Source organism: Peromyscus maniculatus, chromosome 18 (assembly GCF_049852395.1).
Source record: "Peromyscus maniculatus bairdii isolate BWxNUB_F1_BW_parent chromosome 18, HU_Pman_BW_mat_3.1, whole genome shotgun sequence".
NCBI lineage: Eukaryota > Metazoa > Chordata > Mammalia > Rodentia > Cricetidae > Peromyscus > Peromyscus maniculatus.
Genome location: NC_134869.1, coordinates 10,959,118 through 10,972,618, shown reverse-complemented (window position 1 = coordinate 10,972,618; position 13,501 = coordinate 10,959,118). Strand labels below are relative to the sequence as shown.

General features: G+C 40.4%; 1 protein-coding gene across 9 annotated transcripts in view; it reads right to left on the bottom strand.

Moving 5' to 3' along the window:
• The window catches only part of LOC143269404 (disks large homolog 5-like), a 99,130-nt gene that overhangs the window by 79,381 nt on the left and 6,248 nt on the right, over positions 1 to 13,501 (bottom strand). For all 9 annotated transcript variants that reach the window (XM_076554522.1, XM_076554528.1, XM_076554519.1 and 6 more), the window contains exon 2: positions 5,747 to 5,929. The gene's annotated coding sequence lies outside the window, so the exon portion shown is untranslated. The remainder of the gene's footprint in view (positions 1 to 5,746; positions 5,930 to 13,501) is intronic.

Genomic DNA, 13,501 nt, shown 5'->3' with positions numbered 1-13,501 from the left:
CACAAGGCCTGGCTGATTACAGGTGGGGTTTTGGGGCTCAAAACATCTGAGGTGAAGGTGTTTCTTTCTCCATCAATATCTAGATTAAGGGAATGTCTTCCTTATGAAAAGATCTGATTACATGTGTATCTTCTATCTTCAAATTAAGCAAGAATACCTTATAGGTGTGTCCCTCCATATTTGGGTTTTGCTTAATTGCAGATGTAGTAAATTTCACAACCAAAAAGAGCCATCACAACTTCACCCCATGTCAACTTGACACACAATTATATCTTTTTATGTCATGATTAATTTCCAAATGTAAAACAATAACCAGGTCATAATAATGCCTAAACATGATATAATTATTCCAAGTACAAGGCAAACATATTATGTATTAGACCAGCTCAAAATTATGCCTAGCATGATTTAACTATCCCTGTACAACTGCAAGCACATTATAAAGTTAGAGTAAGTGGCAATGTCCCTTGAGGGACATTTTTTAGTATCTCAAATTTAAATATGATAAACATCAATATTCTCCCTTCTTTTGTAATGAATGTTTTATTTATTTATTTTTATTTTTACATCCTAACCAAAATTTCACCTCCATCCTCTCCTCTCAACCCTCCATCCACCTCCACTCTTCCTGACCTCCATCCATTCCTCCTTCTCTTTTTTCTCTTCAGAAATGGGCAGGCCTTCTATGAATATCTGTCTGCCATGTTATATCTAGTTGTGGTGGGACTAGGCATGACTTCTTCCATTAAGGCTGGATGTAGCAATTCAGTAGGAGGAATGGGGTCCAAAAGCAGGAATTAGAGACAAGCTGTGCTCCCACTGTTAGGAGTCTCACCAGAAGACCAAGTTATACACCTGTAAAATATCTGCAGAATGCCTAGGTCAGTCCCATGCAAGCTACGTGGTTGGTGGTTCACTATGAGCCTAGGTTAGTTAGTTCTGTGGGATGCTTCTGGGGCTCCTGACACCACTATCAAATACAAAAATTTAATTGTTCATTCACTAATTTACATGCATTGGTATTTTTCCTTAATGAATGCCTGTGCGAGGGTGTTGATTCCTCTAGAACTGGAGTTACAATCAGTTATGAGCTGCATCGATTTTTTCATTATTTTAAAAATTAATTATTTCATATGATGAGTGTATGAAAATCTACCAATCAAATTTAAAATAGTAAAATATATCCATTTTCTTATTTTGAGAGGGGAAATACATACATACATATGACAGAGAATGAACATACACAACACATCATGCCATTCTGTCATTCTGTTCACATGGAGGTCAATGAACAAATTAGGAGGAGTAAACTCTTTCCTTCCACCCAACTAGGCATCTCATTGTCCCTTCCCTGGTACTTTCTATGATCAACTCATGGATTTCTGCCTTAGAGGGTTTTCTTGTGGTTCTGAAACTTAGAGAATATTTTAATATTAAAGGGCACTGGGAAAATTTGTGCAGAATTTTGTTTCAAATGAATGATACTCTTAATAAAAGCTCACCCTAGGGGTAAGAATTCTTGATGGGAGGAGGGTTGCTGTGTGTCTAGCGTGAAGAAACTGCTGGTCCAGACTAATTCATGGGAAAAGGCAAAAGTGAAGTTACTCTGCCATGCAGGTGAGTGAGTTCACTGGAAATAACCAGTGAAAAAGCACCAAGGAAGGTTCCAGGGTGAGTCATTGAAATGCCATGTTCCTTCTTGGCATTGTGCCTTTGAGAGTCTGTCCTTTGTGCCCTGTGTACTTCTCAGGTCTAAGGCTATTTGTCATTAGTGCTCTGAGACCACTGTGGACAGTTCAGGTTTCAGTATTTAACCAGTTTCAGCAATCATCACATACTTCTCCCAATATAACTTTCCTACAAGGATCAAAATTTCCAAGATACTTCAGAACTTAAAAAGCCTTTGTGGTTACTGCATGTTTTAGAATACTAAGGTCTCAAAGACTAGTGAAAAACATCCAACTTAGATGAAGTACCTTGTACATTTCAATCTCTAGATACTTTTAAAACAAGAATCACTGAAAAGTTGATGCAAAATGACATGCACAGAACATGATATACTGAGATGCATCTTTAAATTTATATAAATGTTGCACTTCAGAATCAATTATGAGCACAGTCATTCATTATACCCAGACTTTTGCTTTATTTCATACTTGTTGGCATTCAGAATATGCTATATCAAAACATGGGGCTTGACATAGGAAGTTCTTTGAGTGGATGAATGAATGTGAGGAAGGACTCATATCTTCCCCTGAAACTGCTCATAAAACCTAGAAAGGACTTCCTGACAATTTCCTGAAGCAGGTCAGAAGCACCACATGTCTCTCCATGGAGGAAAGGTGCAGCTTCACATCTGAAGACTGATGAAGACACACAGAGAGGACATGATCCAAAAGCCCTCACTATTTGCCATTCATCTGCTTGACTCCTATTGCTTTCATTTTGACACACATTTCATTACATTCCACTTTCCATCAACTCTAGAATAAACTCTCAGGTCTACTACATGCTCTAAGAGGCACAGTGCTGGCCCTGAGCAATGGTGAATGCTCGTGGATCAATGTCATGCTGCATGGGTGAAATGACTGGGCCCACCAGGAGTTGAGTATCAGGAAAGGCCTCCAAGGTGAGAAGGGTAAGGGTATTGGGAAACATATGAGATACATAAAGGCATCATTTTGTGGTAGGGAAGGGACTCTGGTGAACATGAAGGCTGTAGCCCACTCCAAGGATCAGGACCATAATAAAATCTACAGTAAGGGCCCATAATTTTGGGGCCATGGGCACCTCTGTCCCTACACGTTGGAGAATTTGGGGACAGAAGCCTAATATGAGACCAGATGAGTGTTTGGAAGACTCCCTTTCTTTGGTAGCCTTGTTCAGGTCTCTAGCTGCCTGCAGGGTCTGTAATTCCTCTTGAGATGATCACCGCAGCAGGACTGATGCCCGTTCACCATCTCCATGTTCTCCATGGGTCATTCTGACCTGCGCCTGGGATGGTACCCCACACTAAACTAAGGAGTGTTCTGGGGCTGCTGAGTGTCACTTGGGACAGTTTTTGGCAGGAGTTTGTGAAGCTTGTGGTGACTGCCATTTGAATGAGGCATGGGGACTCTTGGGGATGGATTAATCCTGTTTGCTTGCTCTTCCTGTTGAGACTTTAGGCACAAGTGAGATGTTGGTGTCAAAGGCTTTGTTCTTGTCTTTCACACTTGGAAGCCTGACTAGGGGTGGCATAGACCAGAGAATGAGACCTGTTCAAAAACAGTGCTTTGCTCACTCAATGGCTGGGCATCAATATTATATGCTTTTATATTTAATTAATTTGATTATGATTAAGTGAAGTCAAAATGTTGCTATTAATGTACATTTAAAGTACCTGACTCTTTCAATTGTAAATTAGAATATTTACTTAATATTATGTGAAAATATGCACATTTAAAGATTACTTCTTAAGCACAGGATATTCTATGTAATGAACATTCTGGATGAAAGCAATCTTAAAAAAAATTATCATATGTCTAAGCAGTTTTTGGGTTTTTTTTTAACCTTAGGAAGATTTGTGCTGTGAAAGTTTGCACTAAGTAACTGAATATGCTTTTCTTTTGTTGTGGAGTCCCTAACAAGGAACCTAAGATGGGTAGAAACAAATGATAAGACTCTCCTCTTTTTAAAAAAAGTGCTCTCCTCTCAAAAACATCTTCTATTAGCCCCACCATAATGTGTTTTATTATGCCTTCTCAGTATATCTTGGAGGTTTGTTAATTTGAAAGTAAGAAGCCCCTATAATCTCATAGGGACTGGCACAATTAGGGGGTGTGGCTTTGTTGGAGGGAGTGTGGCCTTGTTGGAGGATTATGTTACAGTGGGGGAGGGTTGAGATCTCTTATGCTCAAGCCATGCCTAGTGTCTCAGAGCACTTTTTTCTGCATGTGGATGAAGATGTAGCTTCATCTCCACATTTTTCTCCTCCAGCACCATATCTGCCTGCATGCCTCATTGTCCTGCCATGATCATAATGAACTAAACCTCTGAAACTGTAAGCCACCTGATTAAATGTTTTCCTTTGTAATTGTTGCAATGGTCATGGTGTCCCTTCACAGCAATGAAACCCTAACTAAGACAGTAGGTATCCAACATAATCACAGAGAACAATGGACTCAGGAAAGAATTCTACTTCTGGACAACCCTTTGAGCATGGACTTTGGTATAAACCAGCTCTGATGCAGAATACCTTGTAAGGGTTTGTACATTGAGGTGTATTTGTTACAAATGCTTTTAGACCTGTATCATCTTTATAGACACCACTGTAGAGCAAGCCAAGGACAATCATTTCACCATGCTAAGTAGAAATCTGGGACAGCCATGTGTCAGGCAGTGGGTAAGAACTGATCTGTTGTTCTACACTGAGTAGCAGCGTGCAGTCAGAAATACCTTTCCCTTGTTCTGCCTTTTTGCCTCCTATTACTTCAGACATGACCTTTCACCCATTGAACTAGAACTTTCCCAACACATGCAGTGAGCCCACCCAAGCCATCTCCTTCCCATGCTACTCACCCTAGTTACCTCCATGTCTTCAAAGCCTAGTTAATAAATGTTTCCTAAGTCTACACAGAAACATAAACTAGTCCATGCAGGAATTAACAACTCGACTTCTAGGCAACTAGAAGATGTTTTAGATAGAGACAGTGGTGGCCACTACCATCACGGAGAATGATACCTCAGGACTTATATATATTGAAGACTGCATTATTCAAGTGAGAAAAAATTTAAAATTTAAAAAATAAGTATTGAAATGATATACAGTTATAGAAAAAAGTGTTGAAGGAAGTTTTTATATTCATTTCTAGATACTGAGAGCAAAGATTGTTTCTCATGTTTCTGTTTTTTGAAAGTTACATTTTACATATTTTCTGGTAAGACAAAACAGTGTCTCTGTTGTGAATTAAAAAGTTATGCCTTTCAAACAAACATAACAGGTACTCAGAGTTGAAGGTAGAAAAGAGCTAACACAGCAAGGTGGCCATTTGGAAAGTTCTGCTGCCTCCTTGGCTGGTGTCTGGGAGTTGAGATTTCAGTTTATCTTTATATTTATATACACATGTATATGCAATTAGATATGGTTGTACATATTATGTATACCATATAGATACTTATAAAAATATGCACATAACTATACCCATAGTTCTGCATACAACATGCATACCATACATATACGTACCAATACCACAAGGATTGTTTGTTTCTTTTAATTTTTTGTTATGCCAAATTATTGTACATCTAATTAATTTAATGAATATTTCTATGTGTCTGCATATGGGTGTGTGTGGGTATGCATGTAGACAAATACATGTTTCTAAATGTATGAATGTGGGCACATATATATGAGTATAGTGTGTGAAAAAGCATGTGTGTATTGTGGCACAACAATGATGGTGCCCTGATCCTTTATGATGGGCTAATGGCACTATTACTTTTGGGTGGGGCATGCTTGATCATGCTGCATTCTGTGCATGGAATTTCCATGCTTCTAGAATACTGATGTTGTCTAAGATGTTGATAACAATGTGTAGATGTTTCAGGATCTTTCTTAGATGGATATCTACAATCTATGTCACATCTTAAGCACTTCAGATAACATTTGACACCAAGCATATGTAAGTTTTCAGTTTCTCCTTCCTCTTCTACTGAACTTTCAGATTATAGTAAATCATCACCATCAAGTAAAATTAAAAACACTTACTGGCTATCCAGAACTTGGTGAAGACCAGGAAATTGTGGGTTCCCAGGATACAATGATGTTGACTGGAAGACTTCCAGGTGGGGCGTTCCTACTGTAACTGTTACCACAGGCATCCAGGCTGAGACAGCAAAGAGGCATCCCTGCTGGGCAACCATGTAAGTTCTCTTCTTCCCAATTCTGCTGCTGCAGACAGGAAAAAGCATTTCAAGCTCTGTGATTAGATAGCTGGTTTTATTGAGGCCACCCTCCCTAAATCCTGTTTGGCTTTGATGATAGCATAATGCTTACAGTAACTGCATCTAGAGATAACAGGAAGAAATTCCCAAGAGTTTTTCTTTTATAACTGAGATTTTATTGATTGAGGACCAGTAGAAAAATATGTTAGTTCAGTTTTGTTTTCTTCCTTTTTGCATGCCACAATTCTTAAGTGTAGGTTTCCATCTTCATAAGATAGAGGAATTGAACACTGTGATACCTTGACTAACTCTTCAGATCTCTAAGATGCCTCCTTCCCACTACCCTTAAATGTCATATTAGGGCAAGAAAAAAGCATCCATGGTAAAAAGTAAATAAATAAATAAATAAATGAATAAAAAAGGAAATCCAACACTAAGGAGACTGAGTTAGAAGATTGCTGGAAATCTGAGACCAGCCTTGAGAGATAAACTGTCAGGGAAGGAGAGAGGCATTAAAGCAAAGGACAATGGGAGATTGGGAAGGGTTTTCTCAAAGTGGGATATGTCCATTGTTTTCTACTACTAATCTCCACTAGCATTTGTTAGAAAGGGTGACAACAGCTGAGGCAGAGTCAGCACCTGTCCCAGGACTCCACTTTCCAAAATGGGACAGGATGAACTGCTGTTACACTGCTACCCAGTGAGTGACAGCCTCAGAAGTCATCAACTACCATGAGGAGAGGAGGTAGGGACAGCCTCATGGCTTTCTGCTTTCTGCTTTCTGGTCAATCCCACTTCAAGTTGTGTTTAATGTTGGTGAAGGGACAGGCTGGAGGGCAAATTTGAAACAGCTCTGTTCCCCAAGCCCCAGGTACTGCAGATGGCACAATACCAGCCTCATGATAAGAGAATCTTGAAGATAAACTGAGCATCAGAAATGATAGACCAGTATTTGAACTGTGTACATATGGCCTGAGTCTGCCCCATCCCCACTGACCTTCCTCTTCTCAGCAGTGAACTCCTGTAGTAGGAGAGGATGATTGGATGGGAAGCTGTCCCCAAGCAATGATGATAGCTGTAGTCTTTGGGCACCTTCCCTAGTTACCACTCCAAAAATATCTACACAGCTTGACCACCTTTGTGCTCCCCTGAGCAGAGTTTGGCCTGGCCTCTGTGACTTTCCATAAGGAATCATTGTCATGGTTACATGTGTGCCATTGACAGGTTGGCAGCTCACTCTATTAAAGTGGCCTGTGATTCACAACTATAATAATGTGAGCAGGAATCAATTTCTGGTAAGTCAGTGCAGACATTCTTTGTGGGAAGACCTGATCGCACATCAGTGAGTGGACACGACAAGGAGCTTTCTTGAAAGGGATCACTAAGGCATGGTTCATTGTTCCAGGGGTTTTCAAGGCAGAAAACAAATGACATTTTGAGAAGTGTTTCCATAGCAAGGACCAAAGGAGCACCCTCATAGTGCATGCCTTGAATGACATACAGGAGGGGACACTATGCCACACTGCATAAGAGGCCCCATGAAGATCTGCACAACCCTCATGTGCCTAACAAGGCAGCCTCTAAATCAATGGAGGACCATCCTCTGCTGTTATATTAACTGCCTGTGATATGCCTTCATGGGAGCAGATCACAGAAGGAAGGAAAGGCAGCAGGGACCTTGTTGGGACTCTAGTTTGTTATCTTCACTGAGAAGCAACAATTTTCCACATGAGCTCATGGTGCCTCTTTACCATGACCACAGTCACCAATGCAGCAGCAAGGAGTCTCCCAAGCACCACAACACCTCCCTACTTCACCTTTCTGTTTGTGTAATATGTAGTTTATTTCATCTGGAGTCTGTGCTGTGTGTGTTGGTGTCTATGGCAACTTCCCTTGGAAAGTGCCAATGTTCCTCAGAATATACATGAGATATAAGAGAAGGGCTGTAGATACAGTCCTCTACCAATATCCACATGTTATTTTTTTCAGAAAGGCTGAGCATAATCCAAGGCTAATTACAAATTACAAAGTAGCTTCAGACAAACCTGGACTCAAATGTATCCACTGCTTCAAACCTAAAGAGAAACAGGTACTACACAGTCCCAGAATATCAATGTAAGCAGGCTTAACTCTAACACAAAAACTGCCTGGATAGAGCCATACCCTGAAAATAGCTCATGCCAACATCGTCCCTGAAAAAGCCCATGCTAAGTACCTAAAGTGAAAGTAGACCAGGATTCAACATTAACCAAGATGTCAAGACAAAAGTATTCCAAGGCCTGAGGATGAACCTGATGAAGACCAGGAATAAAGCCTAAATTAACAAAGTTTTCCCTCACCCAGAAAAGCCAGAGACCAACCCTAAGAATAAAATTTCCAAACCCTGACCTAAAAGAGGCCTGCACCAAAACCTGAAGCTGAATAAGCTCTGACCCAGAGGAAAAACAGAGGTATCCCTGGGCCAGTCCATTAAATGGAAGAGCCAAGGCCAAAGGAGAAGGAAAAGTAACACAATGAAATGCAACAAAAAGAAAAGAAAAGAATGGCCATGCCTAACCTTGACCTTAAAGGAGGCTGGCCCCAACCAAAAGGGAAATGAGTACTACCATATCCCTCAGAAGAAAAAGACTTGGCTGGAAGAAAGAAAAGGAGAATATCCATGCCTCAAATTTACCTGGACTGAAGCCAGGGCCCTCACCAAGATGAGAAGTTGGCCTCAGCATAACTCTGGCCCTGAAGAAGACTGGGCCAAACTAAGAAAGGACATGAGCCCAGACCAATCCCTCAAATGAAAGAGGCCGGGACAAAGCAAGAAAAGTGAACACAGGGGCCTAACACTAACCCTGACAAAAGCCTGAGAAAAAACAAGGAGAGAAGAAGACCTGGGACATTCTCTTAAATGAAAGAGCCCAAGAAAAAAAAAACTGTCTGTCTATAATCCTTACCCTGATGAAGTATGGGCCTAAGCAAGAAGAGATGTGGGCCACTTCATAAGCTTAAGGCTGAAAAAGACCAGGCCAAAACCAAGAAAATTAGTGGGCCTGAGTCCAGTCCTCACTATGAATATGTCTGGGCCCTAATAAAGAAGAGAAGTGAGACTGGGTCATCCCCTTAAAGAAAGAACACCCAGAGAAAACCAGGAAAACATCTATGCCCAGGTCTAATCCTTATTCTGAAAACACCAAGCACCAAATGAAAAAGGAGGTCTGGGGCAAATATTGACTGGGAAGAATTCAGAACTCATACAAAGCTCATAGAACAAACTAGGCAAAATCAAATGTTACAAGCCAACCACAGACCTTGATGAAGAGAAACCACAAACCCTAAAGTCAAGGGAGCTCCTGCCAACCCAACGAGAGATATGTGGCAAGACTTAATGTTGAACCTAGGAAGTCCAGTTTGAAGAGATAATTTAAATAGTGCCTGCCCCAACCACAATGGAGAACTCTTCCTAGACCAAACACTGATCAAGTAGCCAAGGACCAAGACCTATGTGAAAGGAGTCCAGGCAATGCAAGAAGAGAAACATGCCTGACCATAAACTGCTTTCAGTGGAGACCTGCAGCCTACTGAGCAAGAACTAAGCCCAGAAGCCCTGAACTTGAAGGATGTGTGAGCAGAATATTTTCTTCTTCATCCAATGCCCTAACCAAAAGGGAGCCAGAAATACCATGTTCTCAATGGAGCCAATGGTTCCCTTACAGATGAAAGCAAATGGACATCATTAACATATTTGGTAGTTAGAGGGAACTCTGATCCCAGACCCTGATATTTTATCGTCAATCAAGGCCTCAAAAGAGACACACGGAAGAATGTTTGTTGAAAATCTTAGACACTCAAACTTCAGATACAGATATAAGTTGATATCCTGAGTACCACTGTGTGGAACACATACATTTCATTTACAAGACATACCATCCTCAACACATGCATGCCAGGATGTGCTACTCAGCATATGATCCAAGCTTTCATCTGGGTAACCAATGAATATGAACATAGCATAATACAAATGGTGTTATATGCACACTGTTATAGCCTGATAAAACTCCAAATCTTGATTTCAACTGATATTTTTAGGAACAAACAAGTCTCAAAAGTAACACCCCTTCATGATAAAGGTCTTGGAGAGATCAGGAATGAAAGGAACATACCTAAAACTAATAAAGGCAGTTTACAACAAGCCAACAGGCAACATATAATTAAATGAAGAGAAACTCTAAGTGATTCCACTGAAATCAAGGACAAGACAAGGCTGTCCACTCTCCCCATATCTATTCAATATGTACTCAAAGTCCTAGCTAGAGCAAAAAGACAACAAAAGGAGAGCAAGGGGATACAAATTGGAAAGGAAGAAGTCAAACTTTTTCTATTTCCAGATGATATGATAGTCTACATAAGTAACCCCCAAAACTCTAACAGGGAATGCCTGCAGCTGATAAACCCCTTCAGTAATGTGGCAGGATACAAGATAACTAAAAAAAAAAAAAAACAAACAAAAAAACAGTAACTCTACTATATACAAATGATAAATGGGCTGAAAAAGAAATCAGAAAAACATCACCTTTACAGTACCCACAAATAATATAAAACACCTTGGGGTAACTCTAACTAAGCAAGTGAAAGAGCTGTATGATAAGAATTTTAAGTATCTGTAGAAAGAAAATGAAGAAGATATCACAAAATGGACAATTCTCCCATGCTCATGGATAGGTAATATTAACATAGTAAAATGGCAATCTTACCAAAAGCATTCTACAGATTCAATGCGTCCCCCATCAAAATCCCAACACAATTCTTCACAGACCTGGAAAGAACAATACTCAACTTCATATAGAAAAACAAATAACCCAGAATAGCTTAAACAATCCTGTACAATAAAGCAACCACTGGAGGCAACGCCATCCCTGACCTCAAGTTTTGCTATAGAGCTACAGTAATAAAAACAACTTAGTATTGGCATAAAACTGACATGTGGACCAATCAATTGAATTGAAGATCCTGACATTAATCTGCATACCTATGAACACCTGATTTTTGACAAAGAAGCCAAACCTATACAATGGAAAAAAAGAAATCGTGCTAGCATAACTGGGTGTCAACATGCAGAAGGCTGCAAATAGATCCATATCTGTCACCTTGCACAAAATGCAATTCCAAGTGGATCAAAGACCTCAACATAAATCCAGTTACATTGAACCTGATAGAAGAGAAAGCAGAAGTAGCCTTGAATGCATTAGCACAGGAAACCACTTCCTAAATCTAACACCAGTAGCACAGACACAGAGAGCAACAATTAATAAATGGGACCTCCTGAAACTGAGATGCTTCTATAAGGCAAAGGACATGGTAAATAAGACAAAATGAGAGCCTACAGAATGGGAAAAGATCTTCACCAACCCCATATCTGACAGAGGGATGATCTAAAAAATGTGTAAAGAACTCAGGAAACTAGACATCAAAATACTGAACAATCAAAATAAAAATGGGGTGCAGATCTAAACAGAATTCTCAACAGAAGAATCTCAAGTGGCCTAAAGACAGTTAAGGAAATGTTCACCATCGTTAGCCATCATGAAAATACAAATCAAAATAACCCTGAGATATCATCTTATACCTGTCAGAATGGCTAAGTTAAAAACACTGATAAAAGCTTATGTTGGAGAGAATGCAGAGCAAGGGCAACACTCTTCGAATGTTGGTGGGAATGCAAACTTGTACAGCCACTTTGGAAATCAGTATGGAGGTTTCTCAGAAAATTGGGAATCAATCCACCTCAAGAAGCAGCTATACCACTCTTGGGCATACACTCAAGGAATACTCAGTCATACTACAAGGATACATGCTCAACTATGTTCACAGCAGCATTATTTGTAATAGCAAGACCCTGGAAACAACCTAGAAGACAGTCAACTGAAGAGAAAATGTAGTACATATACACAATGGAATAATATGCAGCAGTAACAAACAATGACATCATGAAGTTTTCAGGCAAATGGATAGAACTAGAAAATGTCATCCTGAGTGAGGTAACCCAGACTCAGAAGGACAAACATGATATGTACTCACTCATAAATGGATACTAGATGTAAAGCAAAGGATAACCAGACTACAACCCACAGCTCCAGAGAAGCTAGGTAACAAGGTGGACCCTAAGAGGAACACATGGATCACCCTGGGAAGGGAAATAGATGAGATCTCCATGAATAAACTGGGGAGGAGGGGGGTGATGGATGGTAGGGGGTTGGGGATGAGAAAATATGGGAACAGGATGGTCGATCTGGAACAGGGACATAGTGGAAGAGCAATGAGATAACATGATAGAGGGAGAAATCATGGGGATAGGGTATAACTGGGTGCTAGGGAAGTTCCCAGGACTCCATCAGGATGACCTAAGCTTAGATGACTAGCAATAGTGAAGAGAGGGTCTGAACCATCTTAGTCCAGTAATCAGATTGGTGAATAACCTGTCATCATAGAGCCCTCATCCAGTAACTGATGGAAGCAGATCCAGAGATCCACAGCCGAACACCAGGCCAAACTCTGGGAGTCCAGTCAAAGAGAGAGAAGAGGATTCTATGAGTAAGGAGGCATCAAGATCATGATGGGGAAACCTACAGAGACAACCAAATCAAACTAGAGGGAACTCATGAACTTTAGACCAACAGCTATGGAGCCTCTGTGGGACTGGACTAGGCCCTCTGCATAATCAAGACAGTTGTTTAGCTTGATCTGCTTAAGGAGCCCTCTGGCAGTAGTATCAGAATCCATCCCTGGTGCACGGGCTGGTTTTTGGAGCTCACTACCTATGGTGGTACATCTTGCAGAGCCATGATGCAGAGGGAGGGGCTTGGACCTGCCTCTAATAATGGACCAGTCTCTGCTGACTCCCCATGAGAGGCCTTACCTTGTTGGAGGAGGGAGTACGGGGTGGGTTGAAGGGGGAAATGCTGGAAAAGCAGGAGGAGGGAAGAGATGGGTATCTGTGGTTGTTATATAAAATGAAAAAAATTCTTAATGAAAAAAGAGAGAAAAATATATGTATGAGAGAAGCAGTACATTATGGCCAATTCACTGGGCATGATGGAGCTGTGTTTACAGAAGAGATGAAAATTAAATGGTTGCTTCATCAGGGACTTCAGGACCTGTGTGTGGCTCTCCAGCCTTTGCAGAGCCCAATGGAAGAAAGTGATCTTGTGGAAACAATTAACAGTTTAAGGAAAGGATGAAGTGTTGTATAACAATTTTCCTTATTATGACATGGTATTCTTTACTATTATTTTTGAGATTATAATGACATTATTTTCTCTTTTCATTCATCCTTCTAAATCTTCCCTATACTCTTCCTTGCTCTCTTTCTCATTTATGACCTGCCTTTTCATTAATTGCTGTTATAAGCTTGTGTGTGTGTGTGTGTGTGTGTGTGTGTGTGTGTGTGTGCATGTCGTTATATATTCCTAAATGTAAACCAAGCATTCTGTATAGCTAGAATATATGTTTTCAGGACTGACCATTTGATATTGAGTATCCAAGTAGTGTGCTCTTCCCTGGGTGGGGCTATTTCCTTAAGTCTCAGCAAGTT